Source organism: Amblyomma americanum, chromosome 10 (assembly GCF_052857255.1).
Source record: "Amblyomma americanum isolate KBUSLIRL-KWMA chromosome 10, ASM5285725v1, whole genome shotgun sequence".
Lineage (NCBI taxonomy): Eukaryota > Metazoa > Arthropoda > Arachnida > Ixodida > Ixodidae > Amblyomma > Amblyomma americanum.
The window spans coordinates 112,597,644-112,621,698 of NC_135506.1; the positions used below are offsets into that span (position 1 = coordinate 112,597,644).

A 24,055-nucleotide genomic window follows, 5' to 3' on the forward strand; every position below is an offset into this window, starting at 1 on the left:
AGCACTGAAGTCTCCTTACGTGCGGAAAAGCGAAAGCTACGAGCACTCCACCACCTGTGCCATTTCCTGCGCCACCGCCGTACATTGGAGGAGTTTTTGAGTGGGTGCCACATGATGGCGCCACGACTGTACGCCAAGCACGGAGGAAATTTCTTACTCGCTTGATTGCGACATCTGTAATTAACATGCTCACAATTACTCAAGTAGGCCTCAGAACATATCCCGAATATACGTTTTTAGGAACTGTGCCTTCTCTAGACGCGCATAGATTGTGCTTCAAATGTCGACGTGTTGTGGCGGATTGGCAGCGTCCCCGTCTCACACGCCAGCAGTTCTGATTCGATTCCTACAAGATCTCAACTTTATTTTCTACTTACTTTAATTGCCATATAAAAGTGCAGACACTTCTGCGGACACCTGTTGTCTACAACTTCCGTCCACGCCACTGAGGGACAAACCTCTTTCTACAAATTACGCCCACGTCACTCATGAGCCAGAAAGGCGTTTGCTTAACAAACTGTCGAACAAACGGCTGCGCCTGCCACCGCATGCAGGCATATACTGGCTTCCCCTAAGATATGAATGGAGGTACCTGCCGCGGTTGCTCAGTGATCAAGGCACTCGTCTACTGAGCCGGAGTACCCAGGTTTGAACCCGACGGGCGGCGGCCGGGTTATTTACATTTATACACGTATATATTATAACGTACTTCGTGTCGACGACGAAGCGGAGGAAACGGGAAGCATAGAGGAAAAAGAAGCTGGTCGACGGAGGTGACGGAGGTCGACGCAGGAAGAAGAAGAGGAGGAAGAGCAGGTGCAGCTGCGGTTGCAGCCGGGTGTTGGACGGTGCCGACGTGTTCTTGCTGGTGCTTGGCTTCGAGCTCAACTGTGGTGCCCCTGGTGGTGCCTACGTGGTCATCTCTGGTGAGGCCGTTCTGCGTGGAGGATTTGGCCAGGTCTCAGGTTAGGTCTGTAGGTCAGGTTAATGTGCATTTGAGGGTGCGTTTGGCTCAGGTATGTCGCTGACCTCCCCGGGTGGAGGGTCGGCAACCTGGTTTGCCAGCTTGCCCACCCAAAGCTTGCCGCTAGAAAATTTTCGTAAAAATGGAATTGACATCATCCCTGTGGCTCTCGTGCCGATCGGTGAGGGAACGATCAAGATGAAAAGCTCCAAGGTCCTTCAGCAGGAGCTAAGATCTCTCCTACCCACTACCCTCCAGATCTCTGAGGTGCGACCGTTCGGCCGGAGAGGCATTGTTTGCAGGTCCGCTGACATTGATTGTGTCACAGACCTGCTCTAGTGCAAAAATTTTTCAGTCATTAGCGGTTAAAGCCTTCATCCCGGAACAGCTAGCATGTTCCAAAGGTATTGTTCTGTGGCGTGGACCCAGCATCCTCCCCGCAGGATATACTGGAGGAATTTCAGGATGCAGGTGTGGGGGTTCTTTCTGTCTACCGGTGCAGTAGAGAATTCAATGGTGTGCGTGTTGCGGACAGAGTCAGTTATCACTACGTTTGCTGGTTCCTCCTGTCCTTCTGAACTCAAGGTTTGGCCGATAGTGTATCGTGTGGACCCTCTGCAGCCCCGTCCTCTTCAGTGCAACAACTGTTGGCGTTTCGGTCACAGTGGTAAAGCGTGTAAGTCGGCGACCCGCTGCCGTGTTTGTGGAGAAGGGCATTCAGATGACAGCTGCGCCTCTGATCAGCCCCAGTGTTGCCTATGGCAAGGGCAACCACTCAGCTGATGATGTCAACTGCTCGAAACGAGCTGGCGAACAAAGCCTGCTCGATATCATTCAAGCGAAATGATGTTCGAGAGCAGATGCTTATGCACTTCTGGATCGGAGGGATACTACATATGCCAGCCGTGCGCGAAGCTCTGTTGCTGATATACCATCAAGTTTGACTACTTCAATAGTGTCCTCAGTAGAACAGGCTCTTTCTGTGGTGGTCGAGCGAATGCTGGGCAAGTTTCACCGAGGCTCTATCTCAACTTGTTGCTTGGCCAATCTCTGCCTAACTGAATCACATGTTTTCGGTGGCTACGCCGGCATCACTCCCAAGTGCTGCTAGTAAGAGTCATTTCTTGTCGCCTCCTACCGTGCCCCAGGTACCGCCTGCCAATAGCGCTCCTGACAGTGTCGCTCACGTAGATACTTGTAGCATGGACGTTGAAATGCTCACCACTTCCCAGAAGCGTCGAGCTTCTTCCTCACCCCTCGAAGCCAGCTGTTCCGCAAGTCAAAGCAAAGAAAGGACCCCCCAAATATATTCCCCACACTGATGTGCTGAAGGAGGCTGTTGATGCCTCTTTAACCAGTGGATAATCATGGCGGGTCTAAAAGTTCTGCAGTGGAATTGTCGCTCCGTACATTCTTCTTTACCGGATCTTGATTACTTCTTCATAAACATAATCCAGATATTGTGATTTTACAAGAAACGTGGCTCTCTCCACTTAAATCATTCACATTTAAAAAAATTTCGTGTTTTCAGGGTAGATCGCGATAATGGCAGGGGTGGTGGGTTAATAACTATGATCTCTACGAAAATATGTCACCGGGCATCAATCTCGCAGACAGTTATGCGCCCTGACTGTGAGTTGTTGGCGGTTGAAATCTTCCTTCCACAGTGCGCCAAAGTCACTATTGCTAACGTCTACTTCCCAATCGGTGTTCACAGGACAGACTGTTTGGATACCTTACTGAGCGGCGGAAACAGCACAGTCATCGCAGGAGATTTTAATTCGCACCACAGTGTCTGGGATAGTCGCTCTGACTCCTGCGGCCAGCTTCTGTGGTCCTGGATGTCAATGAATGCAGTGCGCTGCTGTAATTCCGGAGCAGTAACCTTTATGCGAGGAGGATCCCGTTCAATCATAGATTTAACATTAGCATCTCGTGGGTTTGGCGTATCTGCATGGTCAACTGAAGACTCAGGTACATCTAGTGACCACTTTCCAATAACCTTTTTCTATTATATCCCTCGCCTATCAGAAATAGGTGGTGCAACCATGAAATTTGTAAACCACATTATGTACAAAAAATTGATATCTGCCTCACTACCCTCCATAGTTAGCTCAGGTCGAGCACAAAGAGCTCAGCGGACAATTACCTTTTCTACAAGATGCTGCTGAGAGCTCTGTATTCTCGGTGCGCACTACTGCTCCTGCCAGACAGCCGTCTCCTTGGTGGACGGAGGAGTGTGAGAAAGCTTATCGTCGTAGTAAAAGCAGCCTGGAAAAGCCTTTCCTGTAATCAGAGCCCAGCTAATTGGATAAATTATAAGTTCTTCTCTGCAATGTTTCAAAAGAACTGTTAAAAAGGCAAAGGAGGATTGTAATCAAAATTTAAACACGTATCTCTCAAAACACCAGAATAAGAAGGCTCTCTATAGATTCATGGCGCAGAATAACAGCTTTCCGCCCTCCAATCGCATAAGGTCGATGATAATGTCTCCGCAGGAGGCTAAGCAAAACCTTGAACGCATCGCGCAGGGGCTGGCCTTACGTTTCTAGGTACAAAAAGCAGAACCTTTGCACAATCTCACCCCCCAGCCCGGACTATCCTGAGGTCGACGTGTCGAGAGCTCCTGCAAATTGTTTCCTCGATGCACTCTGCTGCTCCGGAATTTGTCGGGATTACAGTGGGCATGTTAAAGATTTTAGCGCACGACTTTCCAACTCACCTTCTAGATATTGTAAATGCGTCATTGGAAACCTTTTGGATTCCTCACAGTTGGAAAAATTGCGAAAATAATTTTACTTTTTAAAAAATGCAGACAATGGATTTCAATTCGACAATATTCGGCAGATTGCTTTAACCTCCACATCATACCACATCATACTGTTCTCTCCACTGATGCCTCCGGCAGCTGTGAGAAGGCGGCGATTGGAATATATCGCAGGATCTAGATTGGAGCTACTCCGTTCGTATCCCTGATTATACTCCTATATTCTTCGCAGAGTTTTTGGCCATTGGTTTGGCTCTTCTTAAAATTCCCAGACATGTTGCACGGGTTCTTATTCTTACAGACTGCCTTTCAGTTATTGTCTCTCTCCAAAATTCGGAAAAATCTTTCTTGACTCGTTCACTTAGGTTTTTTGTTCCGAGCACAGTGCGCGAGATCCGTTTGGTCTGGGTACCTGGGCATTCAGGCGTCTATTTTAACGAGGTGGCTGATTTATTGGCAAGGTCAGCTCTCAGCGCACCTATAATATATCCCGTCCCTCACCTTATTCTGTTAGCAGCTTCACGTTTCCAGCGGTTCCAACATATTTCAGCCACTTTGAGTGATCCTTTGCTCAATACCGTGTACTTTCAACACCTAAAGTACCCATGGAATATCCGGTGGTGTAAGTCAAGGCTTTGTGAAGTGTCCATGACGCTCCTGCGATGTAGAATCCCTCACTTAAACTTGTACTTATGCAGGTGCGGGTTCGCTGCGACAAACCTTTGTGTATCATGTGGGCAAGTTGAATCAATCGATCATTTTCTTCTCTCTTGCCGGCGGTTCGCGGTTCAGAGAAAGCAATATCTGGAGGTTCCTCTTTCGAGACTAGGACTGCCTCTGTCTCTTACAGTTCTTCTATAGTTCGGTGCGAGCGCCAAGGGATTCCCGTTAAGAAGTGTATGCGGCTACTTTCACGATTACATAAGTGCAACTAATCGATTATCTTGTTAGCTATATACAAAATTCTTTCGCATGTCCAAAAAAGGCTAGATTGATTCTATTCCGGATGACTCATACCTCTAGAATTCATTTCATTTTTCCAATTTTTTTATCTTGATTCAGTCTTGTGACGTTTCCTTCCCCGCGCAAATGCTTCATTGGCATTCTACTCTATACCTTGGCCAATCCCACCCACATGGGTATGTGCCATATTACTTGAGGAGAAGAAGAAGAAGAAGACGAGGTGACTTTGGCCAGGCGCCCAAATTTCTGGACAATACCACGAAGATTCCAGGCCTTGAACGTTCTGCAGTGCCTGATGACGTCGGCAGTAGAGTTCAAACTGTCTTTGATGATAAGGAAGTTGTTCACATCTTCAACGATCCCTTTAAGCAGGTTTACATTCTTATCTTCTTCAGACATTTGTGGACTCACTACCCTGCGCAACTTTACGATGTCTTCGATGTGTACGTTACAATTCTCACCAGGTAATTGGACCCGTTGAAGCTGGGTTTGTTCGGCGCGTTTCTTTCTGGCAGATCCGTCACCAAAACACTTGTTTATCTCTTCTGCAAAACGTTCACACATGGTAAGGGAGTGTTCATGGTAGCAGAATCAAACCAGCGCTGTCTCTTTCAAAAAGAATACGTCGTTGGCTAGCTTTACAGTAGTATCCCATCGGTTGTACCGACTTACGCGCTCGTAATTCTTGAGGCACTAATCGACGTCTTCGTCGGACTTTCCAGTAAAGGTGGGCGGTTCGCGGTGATGCTGCCAGGAGCTCGCCGCGGGCACGGCTTGCTCGCCGTCCCCGTCTTGAGGCATATCCAATGAAAAGGGAGGTAATCCAGCAACTCAGCGGCTCCGTCGACGACCAGAGCGATCCGTGTTGGTACCCAGCAAACTCCCCCAAAATTGTTACGTACTCAGTAGGCACTGAGCACGTTAGGGGCGTCTATTTAAGACGTTTGTGACGGGGACGGCACGTCCTCAGAAGCATATTTAAGATCGGCATTGTCCGATGCATTTCCACGACATAACATGACCGATGATAGCACGCGCAGGCAAAAGTCAGTTACACTGCGCCTCCACGATACTCGACCCTTTTATATATCCTCTTCTGGCATATTGCTTACCGTGCAACGAGTGGCTAATATATTTGTTCCACATGTGGGCATGCGGCTAGCGGCATGATGTTATCAGGAGGCCAGCCAAACAGCGAAAAATTTGGCGATCGCAATGCTCTTTGTGCAGGTGACCAGCCAAGTATGTAAGAGCCAGACTTCACCATGGACCCCAATGCGAAATCGGCGGATTACGGCGGGATGCCTGTCATAAACCTGCCCCAGGCGCCGAAGAACGAGCGGACAATCTTCCAGCCGACGCTAGCTTCCGCGACGCAGTCCAGGTCCTGGACACCGTCGATCTTCACTGGCCCTTTTGAATACGGTGCGGAACGCGAGAGATTGCGCGCAATGTTATGGACGGTTTGGGAGAGCGAGTTACATGGAGAAATACGCCGAATGAAGCAGACTGCTTACCTACGACGTTACACAACATTTAAAACTTTGCTTTTCGAGTTTGAAAAGCGTTCTTTTTTCGACTTAGCATTGTCAGTGGTGTGCCACATCAAAATACCGCTAAGGCATGGTAACTAGCAGGTTCATTAAGTGATATTGAATAGTAAACTTTTACTATTACTGTTGGCTCCTTAATTATTGAGAGGAATCTAGCCCACCGCAATTAATATCCATCTGAGGTTTACGAACTTCAAAACTGCAGATACCCTTGGCACTGTGGCCAAACAATTGTGGCTATTTCAACGAGTTTCGTGGGCTGGAGAGGTTGCTTTGACTGCAAGCTCCTCGAAAACGAAAGTATTTTGGCGCGATGTAGACAAAATCTGTAGGGCCACAGCGCCAAGGGTACCCGCGGTTTCGAAATTATAAAACTGGCGTGTTTATTAGTTATGGTAGGCTATATGCCCCTCAGGTGTTAGGGAGTCTTTTTAATTTTAGATAACCAGCCTGCTAGTTAGCACGTATTGATTTGGTTTGGTTTATGGTGGTTTAACGTGCCAAAGCGACTCAGGCTTTGAGGGACGCCGTAGTGAAGGGCTCCGGAAATTTCGACCGCTTGGGGTTCTTTAACGTGCACTGACATCGCACAGTACATGGGCCTCCCTTCATAAAAATTCAACTGCCGCGGCAGGGATCGAGCCCGCGCCTTTAGGGTCAGCAGCCGAGCGCCATAACCACTGAGCCACCGCTGCGGCTGCACGTATTAGCTCTGTTCTGATGTACCAACACAGGCTTTTCAGTAACTCCGTTGCTACTCACTGTCTATATACAGGAGGTACTGAGGAGGTTTGATTTGTTAAGACACAAAGGTGCACAATTAAGTAAACTCTTTAGTTGCTCATAACGTTGCTCTGCTAAGTAACTCGACGAATGAAGTGCAGTGCATGACTGAGGACCTAAGTTTGCACAACAAAACGCAAAGACCGACAAACTACGGCCGAATAATCTGAAAACGGGAGAGACAAAGTTATGAAAAGAAGTGCTCGTTAAGACGTACAAAATGGAACCCAACAGTTACCGATGCCATAGAACATAAGGGACATCTTTATTTTTTTATGTTTGTGGATTTTCTTTAATGAGAGAATAAGAAAAGCAGAAGAAAAACAACCCCAAGCTATAGGTGGAATTCGAGCCCAAGTCCTCCAAATTTCGCGTCCGGTGATCTACCAACTGAACTACAACGACAGCTCTCCAGTATTCTGCTTTAGTGGGTATATATGTGTTGTGTAACCAAACCCTGATTGTGTTCACCAGTGCGACCCTCACCATAGAGGCGGCCGTAGTACGTCCTGTATTACAGCGAGTGCCACGTAGGAACGTGATGGAACCGTAAGAGTAGAAGCTGTGCGAGAACCACCTTATGCTACCTTTTACGTCCCGACTGGAATATTCGAGGCCCCCGTTAAACTATATAGCAGAGAAGCGAACAGAACGAGGTGCTTGTCATGACACACTAGACAAAAGCCAAGAGTCACCGAACTCAAATACTATGGGGATGTGCCTTTTTCACTTTAGTTTGTGGTTTTTCATAAAACGAAATTAAACAACAGAATACAAACAACCACATGCTGTCGAAGGGATCCGAACTCATGACCTCTGAATTTCGCGTCTGGTGCTCTGCTGAGCTACGGCGAGGGCTGTCCGAAGTTCTGCTTTCGGGGGTAGTTACGTGTATTGTAACAGAACCTTTAGTGTTCACCAGCGCCACCCTCGTCCATAGCGGCCGACGTAGTACGTCCTGTATTACTAGGAATGCCTCGTAGAAACGTGATCGAACGTGCTGGCTGAAGACAGTCGACATTGCTGGCAAGGGCCACAAACACGAGTCGCGCCACGCCTGAAGAGAACTTGATCTCCTCGCTCACGCTTTTCTCTTAGTAAACGAATAGCGTTGAGGGTCCCACGGAAAATACACGAAGAGTTTCCAGAGAAGCAACCAAGGTGGCGATTTTTGGCCGCGGGTTGTTTCTCGGTTATAGCAACCTTGGGCTCACTAGACACACTGGTGGGAGAATCTGCCGTTGCAGGCCTGGGGCGCATTGTTTAACCGCTGCACCACTGCGCCAGGAGTGGTATTAGAACTACTAGGGATATGTGAAAGCAAAGTAGAGAATGCCCAGCTTGGCATATAGGATCAACAACCCATTGCAGCTATCACGTCATACCCTTAAGACTAATCATAAGTGTCTCTTACGGTTTCGTTTTCCTGCAAGTGGCCGAACAGCGTGTTTGCCACGGCTGCAATCAGTCTGCATGGCCGCGCGAGCAAGGCAGAAATGTAGCCGTAAAGCCAACGAATGCTCAACGCGACATCCTTGTTTCAGACGGCAGCACCTGCACTGCGTATCCAGACTTCACTAGGACCCAGGAGCCCGATTACACGACCTACCACACGTGGCCCGTCACCATTGCGCGGACCACGAATGCAACCACGGAGCCCACGACTCGCTCAAGAACGCTGAGAACTGATGCGTACCAGACGAGAACGAGCGTTCTTTCCGAAGCGGTGTGTGATAGCAAACGCCACCGTACGCCCCAGATCAGTGAAGAGTTAGTTGTCTTTGCACGCGTTTATGGTGGCCACTAGCGCCGCATAATTGTTGACCCGGAGATTACGAGCTTCTGCAGCCTGCCACCGAGGCAGCGCATCGCCGCCTTTACTTCCTGCCGTTAAGCCGCCACGTCTGCAGCACCTGCAACCATTACCCTACCGGAGGACGAGTGGAGCCCGCGTATGCGCCAAAATCTTATTAGGCAACGGCTTCCGCTGTTTCGTCCTGATTCAACGGTAGCCTGGTTCGGCCAGGTCAATGCCATATGGCACGTCAACGGCCTCTTCTCTCAAGTGTGGCCGCGCTTCCTGGTTCGGTGGGTGCTGCCCTCTGCGCTATTTAACGAGCTGCTACTCCCGCTGCCTGAGGAGCACCTGTGTGACTCGCTTAAGGCTGCATTTTTCAAGCAATTCGGCGCCCAACCGTTTCATCTCGGCACTCTACTTCCTGATCTTCCAGTGCCCCACGCCGCGTCCGTGAATGATGTTGCCGCTTCTTACGCTGCTTTGCCGCCTGAGAAAACACGGCAGCTTTTTCCCGACTGTCCCGACTCACGTACTTCTGCTTTGTGGCCTCTCGTTCCTCCGAGGTAAGATTGCTTCCCGCGCCAGCCCTTCATGGCCCGCTCATCTCAGCGTCACCTGCACTTCCTTGCTGCTGCTAGATTAGGCCACAGTGATTGGCATTTCCTCCTCGCACCTGCAGCCCCTGCAGCGTGGCCGCCAAAGCACGCGGATGAAAGAAGACGAGTCGAACTCATGCAGGTCAGAACACAGCTGGATATCCGTCACAGTGATGCGACCTCTCCGGCGCCCGCCCGTCAGTTAAAGGACGAATAAATATGGTCAGTGGCCCCACTGTGTAATGCGCTAGTCATAGGCTCATACAACTCATAGAAATTTTGTTCCGTTATCGGTCAAATCCCTTCAAGAAGAAGGGCAAGTACTACCTGGATTACGCACTCATTTATGTCAAGACATTTCGCTAGCATAGTGAACGCCATCGTGCTGTGCTTGAGTGCAAGGAACAAATTGGACTAAGTTTAAACGAATCATGACTTCGTTGTTTGACTTATCGCAGTTTTGTACGTTATCCAACAATACAGGACCCTGGGATTCATTTCCAGGCAGGCGATATTATGGTCCTCGCTTATTGCAGTTTTATTGTAGTGCGCACACAAAGCAGAGGCTGTGCGCAAGGGAACATATTTTTTTTCAGATAATGAGAGCTCATCTTGCCATTCACTCGATGAAAACGAGCTGTCCATATATCTTTACATACACAGATATGCAAACGACAAAAAGCGCCGGGGCGCATTCGTAATCGGCGATTGGCACATTTCCAAGTGATATTTGCGCAAGCGAAGGAAATGAAAAAGTGTGGTAGTATCTTGAAGCACTCATTTAGCGAACATACGAGTTATCTGCTTAACAAGCGGGACGAAAATCTCTAGCCTCAGAGGCTGAAGGTTCCTTCGACAGTCTCAAGACGGGAGCAACGAATGAACCCAATTCTTCAAAAATCACTATCACTGTGCACATTACCGAGTGCGTCTAAGCAGCAAATTTCGAGATCTCTCGGCATGCGGTGGCAGTGAATAATTAAAAGGTGTTCCTGGCCATTCTTGTAGAACACTGTAGCTCCACACCAGCATAGCGTTTAGCTGCACCTACATATTTTGTTTTTCTTTCAAAATGTTGACAAAATCACCGTGTTTGGGGCGAAAAACTTGACTACGCTGACCAGCAAGGTTTAGATAGTGCCATACAGAAACGGGGGGGGGGGGGGGGGTGTTCCATACAGAAACGGGGGTGTTCCTTCGATGGTTCGTCTGCCTCGGGCGGACAAGGTTGCTCATCCACTACTGTGGCAGTGCGATAATTGAGGCAAATGAGTCGTTTTCTGCTTGTTGGGTGCTGGTGGCCCCACAAGAGTAGTCTAATTAACCTCTGCACAAAGTAGCAGGAGCACAAATTGTGGAAAGAGAAGGCGTGGCAACAGTTACGCTTACGGTACTCAGGAGGCGACGGCTGCCGCCATTATGCGAATCTTGTTTTTGAAGACCTTAAAGCATGTTAATGCCCGGCTGTACCTTACTGCGCGACGCTACGTTTGCAGTAAGAAGCGTCAGCACGGATCACCCACAAGTGCTGAATAGACGCGTTCAATTTCTCTCCGTGGCGTGTTTAGCATTAGTTGGCGTATATATTTTAAGGTAACTCACTTTCAAAAACAGAAAAAGCACCTGTCGAAGACGCGAGGCAATGAAAAAATGGTGTGACTAGGGCATGCATGCCGCAGGCGTAGGGAACACAGTCGACGATGATTGCAAGTTTCCTTCTATACCACGCTTTCTAATGTCCGCTGATTTCTGACTTCCGCTTGCGGGCCGACGGGAGCGGACACTCGCCTCCTGGGCTCCGCATTTTACAAAGCTTGTTGTAAACGTTTGGCCCCTCAGAAAACTCTCAAGCGCGACAAGATATGCGAAAAATTGTCCTGCATCGTTGGAACGTTTTCTGTGGCCTTCACCACCATTTTGGCAAGTTCGAGACCAAACAAGGCCGGCGACCGCGTTCAGCCTCGGTGGCTCGGCCTCCATCTAGCACATCTTTAGTCATAAAGTGCATCGTGTGGGTGATCGCATTTCACCAGACGAGCTGGAAACTCCCGACTGGGCACATCTAAATGTTAGAGATAAACATTTCCAATATTGAAATCCGTCCCACAAAGCGAATTCAACTAAGGCAGGCAACATGGTGGTGTCAACACGCCGAGTCGGAGACGCCACAGGTGGCACGGGTTACCTTCAGGATAAAAAAAAAAGGAATTGCCTGCCGCTCCTCGGCGCTACAAAAATTCTCGATCTTTGCCTCTCATGCCGCGCGGCCACTACAAGATAGTCTTTAAGCCAGAACTCGGCGGTTTTGACATCATGGCATTCGCCGAGCGTGACCTCAGAGCGGCCATACTGAGCGACTGCTCGATTCCAGATGCAGCTGCCGCGCACGTCCTAGAGCGCAGTAACCGAGATACAAGCACTCCTACAATCGCGACAACCAGTAAGGAGCGCGCTCTTCTGTACGTTGAGCTAAAACCATAACTGTGTGGGGAAAGCAGGTGACAGTGTCAGCCTACTTTTGACCCCCCCCCCCCCCCCCCCCCTCCGATAGCCCAATCCAAGGAATCATTACAAGGCTTTGCGGAGTGAATGAAGCCTTTGTAAAGCTCAGAAAAACACTACTTTCTATTGTGCAGGCATATTCAATGGGGGAAGCCGTCAACATTCATTCCAATCCACTTCGCGGCGAAGCTGCTGCCCCAGTCCATCAGGTACTTTGAAGTCCTGCGTACTGTTCACCCCGGGGACACGAAAGAACAGCACACGTCAAAATGGCATGAGTCAGAACAGCGAAAAAAACAACAACATAACGACAAAAGAGCCACGGGAAAAAGGACGCAGCAAAAAAAAAAGCATACAGAAAAAGCAGCATTGCGACAAAAGAGCGCAGGATACGTCAAAAACGGCGTCAAAAACAGCACGCACAAAAAGGTGTTCTCTTAAGTGCTCTGCCATGCATCATGAAAAGTGTCCAGACCGAACACATAGGACAAAAAGCGAGCAACCACCCAACACGGGCGCCAGCTTTCAAGTAAACGTCTTTTGGACGCTTCAGCACAGGACTAGATATGACCCCAAACGCACAAACGCGCGGCACTTGCGTAAATTAAAAGAAATAATATGGTTAACAAAATAAATATTGTGCGCAGAGCGCCGAACGTGGTCAATTACCAAGGAAAGGCGCATTCTTGGAAAAGTTAAATCTGATGCTAACTGTAAAGTGAAGAACAAAGAAGGAAAGACTATGCTTGTATTAGTCGATGGGTAGTTTCGAGGGGTGACGGCAAAATCGTTTTTTAACTGCTGTGAAGGGCGTACTTACGCTTCAACTTTGATGCGTAATTTTTAGCGCAGCTTAACTGTGGCGACAATAAAAGTAGGGTATAATATTTATATAATTAACTTTAGAGATTTGAAAGCTCAAAGAATCGCATAAAAAAAGCTAATGAGCTTCATGAAAACAAAATGATATATGATGATGCGTTTTTTTTTTCATAAAAATTTCTAGAGGACTTCTTACACATTCGGTCAAATACCATTCAACGAAATAGCTTTGATCTAAACACACATCAGCATTATATCAAGACGTCGTTGCGCTTCTGTAGTCGTCTATGCAATGATGTCAGTAACCTTTGAGGTTAGTATTTTGGTTCGGGCGGATCTTTTTTTGTTGCAAGTTTTTAAACACACTTAACGGAAGTCGTGCGTTTGGCGGGCCTTTTTACGAGTATTTACCAGAAATATGAGTATGCTCGGCCGGTAAATCTTGGCTGAATTATAGTCCTCCACTACTACTACTACTATTACTAATACTACTTCTACTACTACCTTACTTACTTACTACTAATTACGTTCTTGCTTACACTACTTACTTGCTTACTTACTTACTGCTACTACTTGCTTTACGAACGTACTTGTTTGCTTTCTACTACTTACTTACTACTACTTACTACTACCACTGCTGATACTACCACAAGGGCTAGTGCCATCCCACCTGTGTAATTATGACCTGCTTTTCTTGCTGTCTTTAACGCCAGCTGTTATATCATGGGCTGTTCTTTCATGGCGCCAGTTTACCCTTCGGACCCCAAGGTAGAATCATGCACGATCTGTCCAACATTCGGAGCCAGACGTGAGGCGTGTTTAGTGCCTGTCCAAAATCATTGCCAGCGATTTTGGACCATCCATGAGAGCAAGTCGGCACCCCGGTTTGCATGACATTTTGAGACGACCACGGAGATGAACGGAAGATGGAGATATCGTTTCCAGCGCTCACCCAGAAAATATCGGGATCCACACTGGAAATGAAGAGACCTTCAAGATCGAGATCCAGCGGCAGCGACTCGGCCTCAAGCTGCACGTAAAACGCATTCACCAGGCTGGAGGTCCCCAGATCGTCGAGAAAAGGCCAAACAATAAGCTGAGGCTCCAGCCGCTTATCCAGGCCCGGGGCGCCCAAATGGGTGTCGTTTGGTATAAGGGCCTCCCATCCTCCCATCATAAGGTTCCCATCATCAGGTTCAGCATAGTGAATTTCTAATCCAGTTGTCCCGTCTTATTAAAGGATAAAAAGAACCCCAACAAGAAAAGAACTCTCTTCCTACATCTTGTACCTGTCGCTGTTGTTTTTATTCTTGAAATATTTCAAGGAGCATTAAGTCTCTAAAATACCAATAAAAATATATATCTGGAAAAGAACCCAATCCTTAATCAGCAGATGGCGCAGACTCTCGCTTGGTTAAACATTGTACGAATCCCATGACCCCCTCCAGAACTCAAAACTCACGTCCTCTCACGGCTGACGAATCCACCGCTATGGCTAAGGTCCACCAATCGGAGACAAATTTTTTGCCCACTGCGCCCTCAGCCCCCCCCCCCCCCCCCCCCCCCCCCCAAGAAACGATCCCTGTTTGATGAGAAAATACAAATATCAACAATGCAAAAACTTCGAGCGACCGAAGAAAAAGCCCGGAGCAATGAACAAAAAGTGGAGTTCGGCTACATCTAGATCGCTTAATATTTTAGTCGTCACGAGGAAGTACACTTGGCGATAGGGTCAAGAATCTTAGGACATTCGAGTCGAGCCCCTCCCTCTCATGCAGCAGAGATGGCAAACCGTCTAGCACCAATACTTGGTCAAAACTTTTCCCTGTTTATTCTGCACTGCAACTGCAGAGGCCCAGAAATTAATTTTTTTCTCTATATCTAGCAAGCCTTACAAAACGCATGCTTCATAGCAATCGAGGAACATAAAAGATTGTATAAATTACTAAGCTATCAAACCAAGGCCCTGGTGCATCAAAGCAATAGGTCACCACATTCGCGCATTGAAACATCACCTACAGCATGCATGGCATGACAGACGTTCTCCATAATTGCCTTTTCATTGAATCTCTCCTTCGAAAATAAGGTCAAATTACCTATTTTTTCCGCAATATATACAGCCCCCCAAATGGCACAGAAATGGAAGACATCAAGAGTTTATGAGGACCTTGTGAAAAGCCACTACTATAGCAGCGCTTTCCCACTAATTTTTGGGGGAGGGGGATATGTCTCGCACATGGAAGGGGCGTATCCATATGCCCAGTCCAAAGGGAAACATCTGCAGGATTTTATCCATCAAAGCTTCGCTTCGCCAGCTGAGTTGCATGCCTGATAACATGCTGGAAAATTGAAAAGGAGAACTCGCCTGCGCCGCAACCACAGCTGAGGCGGCAGTATGGACGGCGACAAGTCTACTAAGCAGAAGGAGGCCTGGAATCGAGATCGGAACGAGACGAAGAGGAAACGTATCGCCCATGAAACAGAGGAACAGCGCGCCGAATGACTGGCTAAACGCCGTGAATATGCCGCCGCTAGACGGGCAGGTTATGTGTCGTTTCTGATGCAACAACATAGCTAGGCAACCAGACTAACCTATACTTGCAATCAAAATAAACCAAGACTAACCAAGCTATGTCTTAGCTTTCGCTACGTATATTCTGGCATAGCCGAGCTAAGCCACTGCCAATTTTTTTTACAGACAAATGGTTCAGACCAGAGCATCGTGTAGTGAGCAGTGCTGTACCGCTAAATTGGCTCATTACACTCATTTAGGTTCCCGCGTGCAGCGTACGTCTGGTGGATACGGCCGCACACGATCACGTCCGATAACACGTTGACCCTGCAATGGGCCTTCCCTCGTCCAGCCCTTGCTGGGCACGCATGAAGACATACCATGAAATCAGGCTCCATTACAGGGGTTCCCGACTAGTATACTCCCCTCCCTATGAATCACTCAATAATGTTGAGCAAGTAGTTTGGTTACGAATTAGAGCTGCCAATTTTCTGAAACCCTTCGGGTGTTACCTCCTGCATCCGCGAGACTGTCGTTTGGCCTGAAAAATTAAGCCAACAGCATAATGCGTGTGTCTATGACGCACTTAGAGCCTCGCCTAATAGTAAAAATCTCGTTTTTCAGAGACTCGACGACCAGGAGAGATGGAAGACCGTGCTGCGCAGCTCACAACCATAGCTAAAGTTCCGGATGGAGACCTGGACCACAGAGTTCGTCAGAGTACACTGGCTCCTGGGCTCTTACCGCTACCTCCAGGGCCCACATGTCTCCTGAAACCCCCCTTATCGCTATCCCCGCCCTCAATGGCTTCCTGTTAAGGGTTTCTCAATAAACGTTTTCACCACTGCTGTTTTCCGTGCTTCTAAACGCACACGTTTCCGTACTATACGCCGTCTTGAACATATCTTGATTTGGCAGTGACGGATGCATCTGTCTCTCAAACTGAGCTGGTTGAAGACCGACGACGCTGCTCGCAAGCGTCGCAAATTGGAGTCGCGCTCTACACGAAGAGCACTTTGCCTCTCCGCACACGTTGCTTCTTTTATCAGCAGCGAAAGGCTAAACAACGTGTTTGCTACGTCGGCAATTAGTCCGGCTGGTAAAGCGAGCAAGTCAGAAGTGCAGCCGTACAGCTCGTGACCGCTCAACACGATGCCCTCGTTGCAGACGACACCACCAGCACTGCGCGTCCAGCCTTTACTACGATACCGGAGGTCGATTACACGAGTGACGGCTCATGGACCGCCACCACTGCTGGGCAAATGGCGCAAACCAGGACGCTTACAACCGGTGCGTACCCTAAGAAAACGCTTCTGTTCTCTGAAGTGGCGTTTGAGAGCAAATGTCACTTTACGGTTGTGAAACTTTATTTCCAGCGGATATAGAGGAGCGACACGAAGTCGCCCCCCGCTTAAACGGCGGCCGCTATCCCTTGGGCAGCGGCGGCGTCTTCAGCCAGCTGGAGGAGCTTGATCTGTATCCCCGGGTCGGGGCTGAGCAATAGAGCCTCCCAATGAGCAGAGTCGGTAATGAAGTGACTCGCGGGTAGGGACTGCGGGCAGTTCCAGATCATATGATTTAGATCGGCTTTTGCATCACAATTTTTGCATTTTTTTGAGTAGAGTCCTTCCGAATAGAAGCTACACAATTGGGGATTTGGATAGGTGTTAGTTTCAAGTTTACACCAGGCTTTGGCCTGTTGCTTGGAGAGCGTTTTATCTGCTGGGGGGAATCTGAGTCTTGCAAGCCTGTAGTGCTGCAGGATTTCTCTGTAAGAAAACCTGTCCTTGCCAGAGTATAGGGCGGGTGGGCTGCACGACCCAGCTCGGCGGGACAGTTCTCGAGTAAATTCATCCCCAGCGTTTTCCTCTATGCCCTTTCCTGGGACTTAACGTAAACGCTGTTGAGCTGTCTTCGCATGGCGCAAACATCGGTTCAAGTTTATCTGTACTATCGCTGCCAAAGGGATTTTTAAACGCCGTTGAAGCTCGCATCATGACACCCAACGACCTCTCCTGGAATCATAATCATATCCGTACAGCTGTCTGTCGAATGCTTATGGGCACCTGGCGTTTCCAGTCAATTATAGTGATGCATGTCACGGAATACCACTTGTGTATTAAAGCACGAGGCACCAGCTGCTTACGACTGGTGAGCACAGGCCCTAATAAACGCGATCGTGCCAGTGGTTTTGATGACTGTCACATACTCACTTAGTGCGTGGTGGTTCGGAGCAGCTGCTGGCGGCGCGGCGTAGTGCCTGATCATGCTGTTCGTCACGTGGTTGGTCACGTGGCCAAGTTTCACGGGGCCAGCGGTAGCTATGGCGTCATTCCTGGTTTAACCAGAGATAAACCACTGCCAATTTTTGGGGGAAGCGGTTTGATGACTAGTTTGTCGCGCATTCCTCGTAGTAGGGCGCCCGTTCAGTTAGACAGGGGTTCAGCGTTTACGCCTATTCGATGTAAAATCTCTCTTCCCGCTGTAGTGTTGGCCAGTCTTTCGATGTGCATGGCATTGCCCGCAGTGATGAGTTCTTACACAGTGTAAAGAAAGTTTTCGTTCTTTACACTGATATTAGACTCTACCAACGTCGGGCGGCTGCGGTAGGAACCGTCTGAACAAACCTCGTGGAGAACATAGCCGGCGCCACTGCTCAAAGCAGAAATACCATAGCGGACGCTGAGGAAGTCGCAATCGCGCTTACCATCAAGCACGCTCACACCACCGAGCAAATGATTACAATCATGACCGACTCGCAGCAATCCTGCAAGGTGTACCACAATGGGGAACTATGCCAAGCGCCCTCCACGTCATGAGGAATCACATTCCCGGTACACACTCACAGTATTCTGTGAATCTCAGCCCACGAAAGCATAGAGGGCAATGAGGCGGCTGATAGGATAACTCGAGGTGATACTTTCCGAGCCCCGTCGCCGTCCGCCTGCGAACCTACGTCTCTACTAACATACGGCGAAATCAGGATTACCACCAGCTTACTCGCAGCAAACACGCAGCCCTCCACAACGACCTCATTCGTCATGAGGCGTCAATGTAAAGAAAGTCTACTTTGCGAGATATTACCTACCCGCGGTGGCTCAGTGGTTAGGCGCTCGGCTATTGATCCGGAGTACTCAGGTTTGAGCCCGAATGCGGCGGCAGCGTTTCTACGGATGCGAAACGCTAACTCACCCGTGTGCTGTGTGATGTCAGTGCACGTTAAAGATCCCCAGATGGTCGGAGTGACTCCAGTGTCCTCCACTACGGCACCTCTTTCTTCCTTTCTTCTCTCATTCCCTCCTTTATCCCTTCCCTTACGGTGCGTATCAGGTGTACGCCGATATGTGAGACAGGTACTGTGCGATTTTCTTTCCCCAAGAAAACGAAATTTCAATATCATATTACTTTTTGTTGTATTTGCTTGGCTCGGGACTTTTGTCGTGCATCGTGGTGTAGGAGATCCATATTGGTTGGAATTTGGGGGACGTGATGCCTCCCCAGGAGGCCAAGGGTAGCCTGGTCCGTGCTGTGTGAACGTGTCTGTGAGTCCTGATGCCTGTACAGCCTGATGAGTCCTGATGCCTAATGGCTGAAGAGTCCTGATGCCTGTACAGCCGAGGCGCAGGCGGCATTCTTAAGCAGTTATGAGGGATTTTGTGATCCGCATAGGTACTGAAAGCGTCCATGGGATGTATGGCATCGGTTGGAGCAGTGCACGGAAGACCGAGTGCGATTTTATAGGCCTTGCGGATTTGGGCTTAAATTTTCTCCTCTTCCGTCCTGGTGGTATTTTGAAAGGTTAGGCTGTACGCCGACCGTGGAATGATGAGCGCTGTCACCACGCGTAATGCATTCCGTTCCTTAAGACCGCCTCGCCGGTTGGTGATGCGGCGGATCATCGCCCAAGCCGTGTCTGTGAGCCATGTCTACTGGCGTTCCCGATGGCTCTGGATGCACCAGCCAATAATGCTTATACTCTTCACCTCTAGGAGTTCCTCTTTTTGAAGGACTTTTTATGGACGCGAATTTATTCTGATTTTTCCGGGGCGCTGCTCATCCCGCAGCGTTGGGCAAAGTTCTCGATGGTGTTCGTGGCGTAGTGTAATTTGGCTTGCTTCTCATCAGCCGAACCAGCGTTTATGAGCACTCGTAATACACCGACCAGAAGGCTGCACGACACAGGGTTGCGTCGGGAGTTGGATGCGGAAATTGGTCTTTGAGGAAAGGAAATAGCGCTGTAACTGTGTCGTTGGTTCCAATCCCTGTCGAAAACTAGCTTCGAACTTGACTGGGACGTATAAACCACATGCAACGAACAATCGTATGACGCCACCAGGAACGTTGTAGGACCAACTGTTGCTTCAAAATTTTATGTGAATCTTGTCCAGAAAACTGCTTCCACAATGACGTCGACCAGTGGGTATATGTAGACGAACTGCATGTAATTGTCAAAATGGAGGTGCACGGCTTGTTTGTGTGCATCCTACGGCCGCTTCATGACGGCACCTATTTTTTGTCATCGCTAGAATTTCTGTACCATCAGTGAGACACACGCTAACACACGCATCGGGTTTTCTTGTAATTGGATTAGTATAACTTTCACATTAAATAATGTGGTTTTTGACGGAAGAACTGGCACAGCAACTGTCTCAGTCCTTGGTGGACGTCTCAACCACGCCGTGAGGAAAGGAAGGAAAAGGAAGGTAGCAATGAAAGAAGAAAGAAATAGGCGCCGTAATTAAGGCCACCGGAATAATTTCGACCACCTGTGGATCTCTTACCGGCGCTGACATTGTACAACACGCTTGTGCCTTTGAGTTTCCACTCCTTCGAAAAGCGGCCGCGGTGGTCGGGTTCGAACACGGTGCTCCGGGTCACTAGCCGAGTGTCCTAATCAATGAGCAACCAGGACCGCAGAGCTTCCGCTAAGGCGCGGTAGCTCAGTGGCAAGCGCGCTCGGCTACTGAGCCAAAGCTTCTGGGTTCAAGCCCAGCCACGGCGGCCGTGTTTTGATGGAGGTGAAACGCAAATGACATTGATGCGCTGTACGCTGTCACTGCACATTAAAGACCCCAGGTGGTAAAAATTATTCCTGAGCCCTCCACTACGGCACCTCTTTCGTACATTCTTCTTTCAATCTCACCTTCCTTCCTTCCCCTACGGCGCTGCTCAGGTGTCTGCCGTGATTTGAGACAGTTACATGCTGTTCTCTTATCAGCGGATAAATTACATGCGTTTTGTTTCCGCAAGTAGTCTGGCCAGCCACACAAGCGAGGCTGAAAGGAAGCCTTAAAGCCCATGACCGCTCAACGCGATACCCTCGTTGCAGACATCACTGGCACTATGGGTCCAGACTTCAATACTACCCTGGTGAAAGATTACTTCCCTACCGACGACACGTGGTCAACCACAACTGTGGTGCCCACCAGCGCCACCACGGAAGCACTGGCGCACAACAGCTCGCTGAGAAGCAGTGTGTCTGAAGTGGCGTGTGACAGCAAACATCACCGTAGGCTCTACGACAGTGAAGAGTCGCCTTTGCATGACTTATCGAACAATATTCTTTTTCGAGCTGTATTGAAGTACGTGTCCAACACGGCATCTTGCGCTCAGCGTACCTCGCCGGCGTCTCTCCCTCTGCTTTTTGCGTGCACTTACCCAGAACGCTCTTAACATGACTGCACTTAGCGCAAACATCTTTTCTGCGTTATGTTTACTATCGGCGCACAGTGTGATCCTAGAAAGCGTTTGAAGCTGGGATCGTGACGCACAAAAGCTGTCCTGGACTCAACAAATCGTTTCCGCATAGCTACCAGTCGAACATTGTCTGAAACTGGACATTTACACAAATTTATGCTGTATATCAAGCGGTACTGCTAGTGTTTAAAAGCATGCAGCACCTCGCGTTTACGACTGGTGGACGCAGGTCATACTAAAGTCGAGTGTACTATGAGCTTTTGATGAAGACTGGTCACTGTTCAGTGCCTCATGGTATTAATGTTTCATAACAAGAGCCAGTGCCTTCGCGCTCCCAAGAGCACCGGAGAAATATTTAGCAGCAGCACAAGCTGCGACATGAGTACAAACTCTAGTGTGTAGGCAGTAAATGTAGCCCCGCAAAAATGAAACGTTCCAATGAATAGAATAAACAGAGATACGACACCGCGGAAGCAGATTTATTCTCCTCTTCAGGTATACTTCGTTTCCAAATAGTCTGTTTCGGTTTTACACAAAAGACAGTCGAGGGAAAAGGTTAGGTCGTCGAAAAATTTTTCCCGGTCCGTGCCTAGCGGCTGCTGGAAATAAGGCTTGAGACGACACAGCGCCGTGTCGTTCGCTTTCTTGTCTTTTGTGCTCGTCTTTGTTCGCGCTGTTTGTTCAAGAAGTTGAGACAGAGCGGCAGTTATACGCGGTATTCAAACTGCAGTTGGATTGAACATCATACCAAACATCATAGATGCCCAAACAATGAATAAGTCGTCATTTAAAGAGCGAAGTCACGTATTATCGTAAGTGTTCTCGTTTTGCGTGCTTCGCGAGATTAGAGCCGGAAAGGCCATTTGTGTGCGCAGTGCTGATAGGTTCGTCAATGTACAGCGTCCACAGTAGCCGCTTGCGGGAAAGGAACGCCGCCATTAGCGCACTGCCGGTTTGTGATGTCTGTGTATGGATGCCTTAAATCATTCGGGAGGAGAAAAACAAAGAAGTGCAGATTCGTCGCTATGGTCAGCTTAGCATTACATTTAAGTTATTGTCCTACCTTCAATAATATTTCATCTGCTCTCTGCTCTTAGCAGGAGTGTGCGACAAGCGCTTTTCAAGACCGAATATTCCTTTTCAACAACCGAAGCTTTTACATTGATTAATACACGAATAATGTAGCTAAAAACCGATGCGAGCACGAAAAAAATACTGAATGAGACGAATATTCATAGAAATACTCATTTCGATTTCTGAAGCGCCCGGGAAAGCAGCGTGTCACTTTCGGTGGTGGTGCGGTAAGTTTAATGTTGCCGCAAAGCGCGCAGCAACGATCTCGACTACGGGAACTCATAGCCAAACGCTGCTAAAAATATAATGTGGATTAGCTCAGCTAATGCAGGATAATTAAAGCGAAAGGTGCCGGCGTTCACTGCGTTCATTGGCGTTGGCGTTGACAATGTTCTAGACGACGATAGCTTTGCGGAAAAGAAGGGCGCATAACTGGCTCCCTGGAAATGCGGACGCCTCTTTCGTGCTTTGATACATGTGGTGGTGGTGAGAGAGAGATTTGGCCTGAATGCATCGGCGCTGACAGCGTTGCGGCTGACATGCAGCACTGCAGCAATAGCTAGGCCGCAGCGTTCAATTGGCGATCAATCTTTCGCGATCAACCATTAACTGCATGCCACCTCCCAGGGTGGCAGGGAGAGCGTGCTGGCTATTCAGTGTGCAGAATGCAATCAAAGCAGGCTTTTGCAGTTGGACACCAACACCACGTACATGAAAGCGAGATTGAGGTTTGCACTGAACCACAGAGTCGGTTGTGCGCCTTTCCTTTCGTGAAAATGAACAGCCTTTGCAAAGTTGTCAATGCCAATGAACTCTACGACGCCGTCGGCTCACTTGTTTTGCTTGGTTTTTGAGGAAAGGAAATGGCACAGCAACCGTCTCACATATCTCGGTGGACACCCTGACCGCGCCGTAAAGGAAGAGATAAAGGAGGGAGGGAAAGAAGAAAGAGAAAACTGAAGATTGAAAGTTGGATTTTAAGGAAAGGCGCGGCACTGCGCAGTTGTGGAACACCTGTGGGTCCGTGCTACTAGTGGCGCATGCGCAGTGGTGACTAGGGAGTAAGAGAGAGAGAGAGATAGAAATATCCGCTCCGAGGAGCGCGTTGTGACGTCATGTGCCTTCTCAGAACACCGCCACGGCGAAATCGCAAGTTCGCGGCCAGTAAAGCTTTCGCTTTAAAAAAAATTGTCAGTGGTTTAACTCTGGTTAAACCTGGAGTGACGCGATAGCTACAGCTGGCCGAGTGGAACATGGTCACGTGACCAACCACGTGACGAACAATGTGATCAGCCACGGCGCCACGCCGCAATCACCTGCTCCGAACCACGTGACCAACCTCGAGACAGCGTGGCGGCGCCGCCACCCTGTGGCTGCGCCGCCACGCTGAAGGTTCGAAATGCTACCGTAATTTAGCTATCGCTACAAAAAATAGACCGGGGCACGGCGATGAACTTTACTGCCCCCGTAGACAGACTACGGCACATTGCGCTCCAGAGCCAGAGTAGACTCTGTACTAGAAACAGCCCTCCAATGAAAGAACAGCAGTCCTTCGCTCAGTTTATTCGATAACCCTGCAAATATTTTAAAGCATATTATTTTGGTTTGAAATATTCCGGAACAAGTACAGAATAGAATTGAATAGCAAAATATTCAATTTGCTCTTCGAAGCTTTCGAATATTTACGCACCACTCGGTTTTAGTTGTCGTTCATTGCACACTATATATATGCAATTCGTGAGGTAGAATCTATGTACGCACCATACATATTTGTTGTGCATTTCAGAAAATATTTATGCCAGAGCTAGCGTTTCCCGCCCATTTTTGTCTTACTTATGCTGCACTGCATTAAAGAGGCTGTGGGATGTAGATAAAGCTTGATGCCTTTATTCTTTGTATGTTGAGTAAGGTACAATGTGACGCCGAAATCGTAATATTTATTTTAATACTCTCAAAAAATGCTCATTTCGAGCCGATGTGCCGCAACGCAGCGGCCATTTTCGGCAGGAGAAATGAGGTAGCAT

The 24,055-nt window shown here is 48.6% G+C and overlaps 1 long non-coding RNA gene across 2 annotated transcripts; it reads left to right on the top strand.

The window, feature by feature from the left end:
* Positions 1-803: 803 nt before the first annotated feature.
* On the top strand, positions 804-9,666 carry LOC144106954 (uncharacterized). Of its 2 annotated transcripts, none has more exons than XR_013309169.1 (3): positions 804-965; positions 5,925-6,119; positions 8,575-9,666. It is a non-coding gene; the product is annotated as an uncharacterized LOC144106954 (long non-coding RNA). The 2 variants fall into 2 exon arrangements; XR_013309170.1 differs by having other exon boundaries at positions 804-926.
* Positions 9,667-24,055: the final 14,389 nt, after the last annotated feature.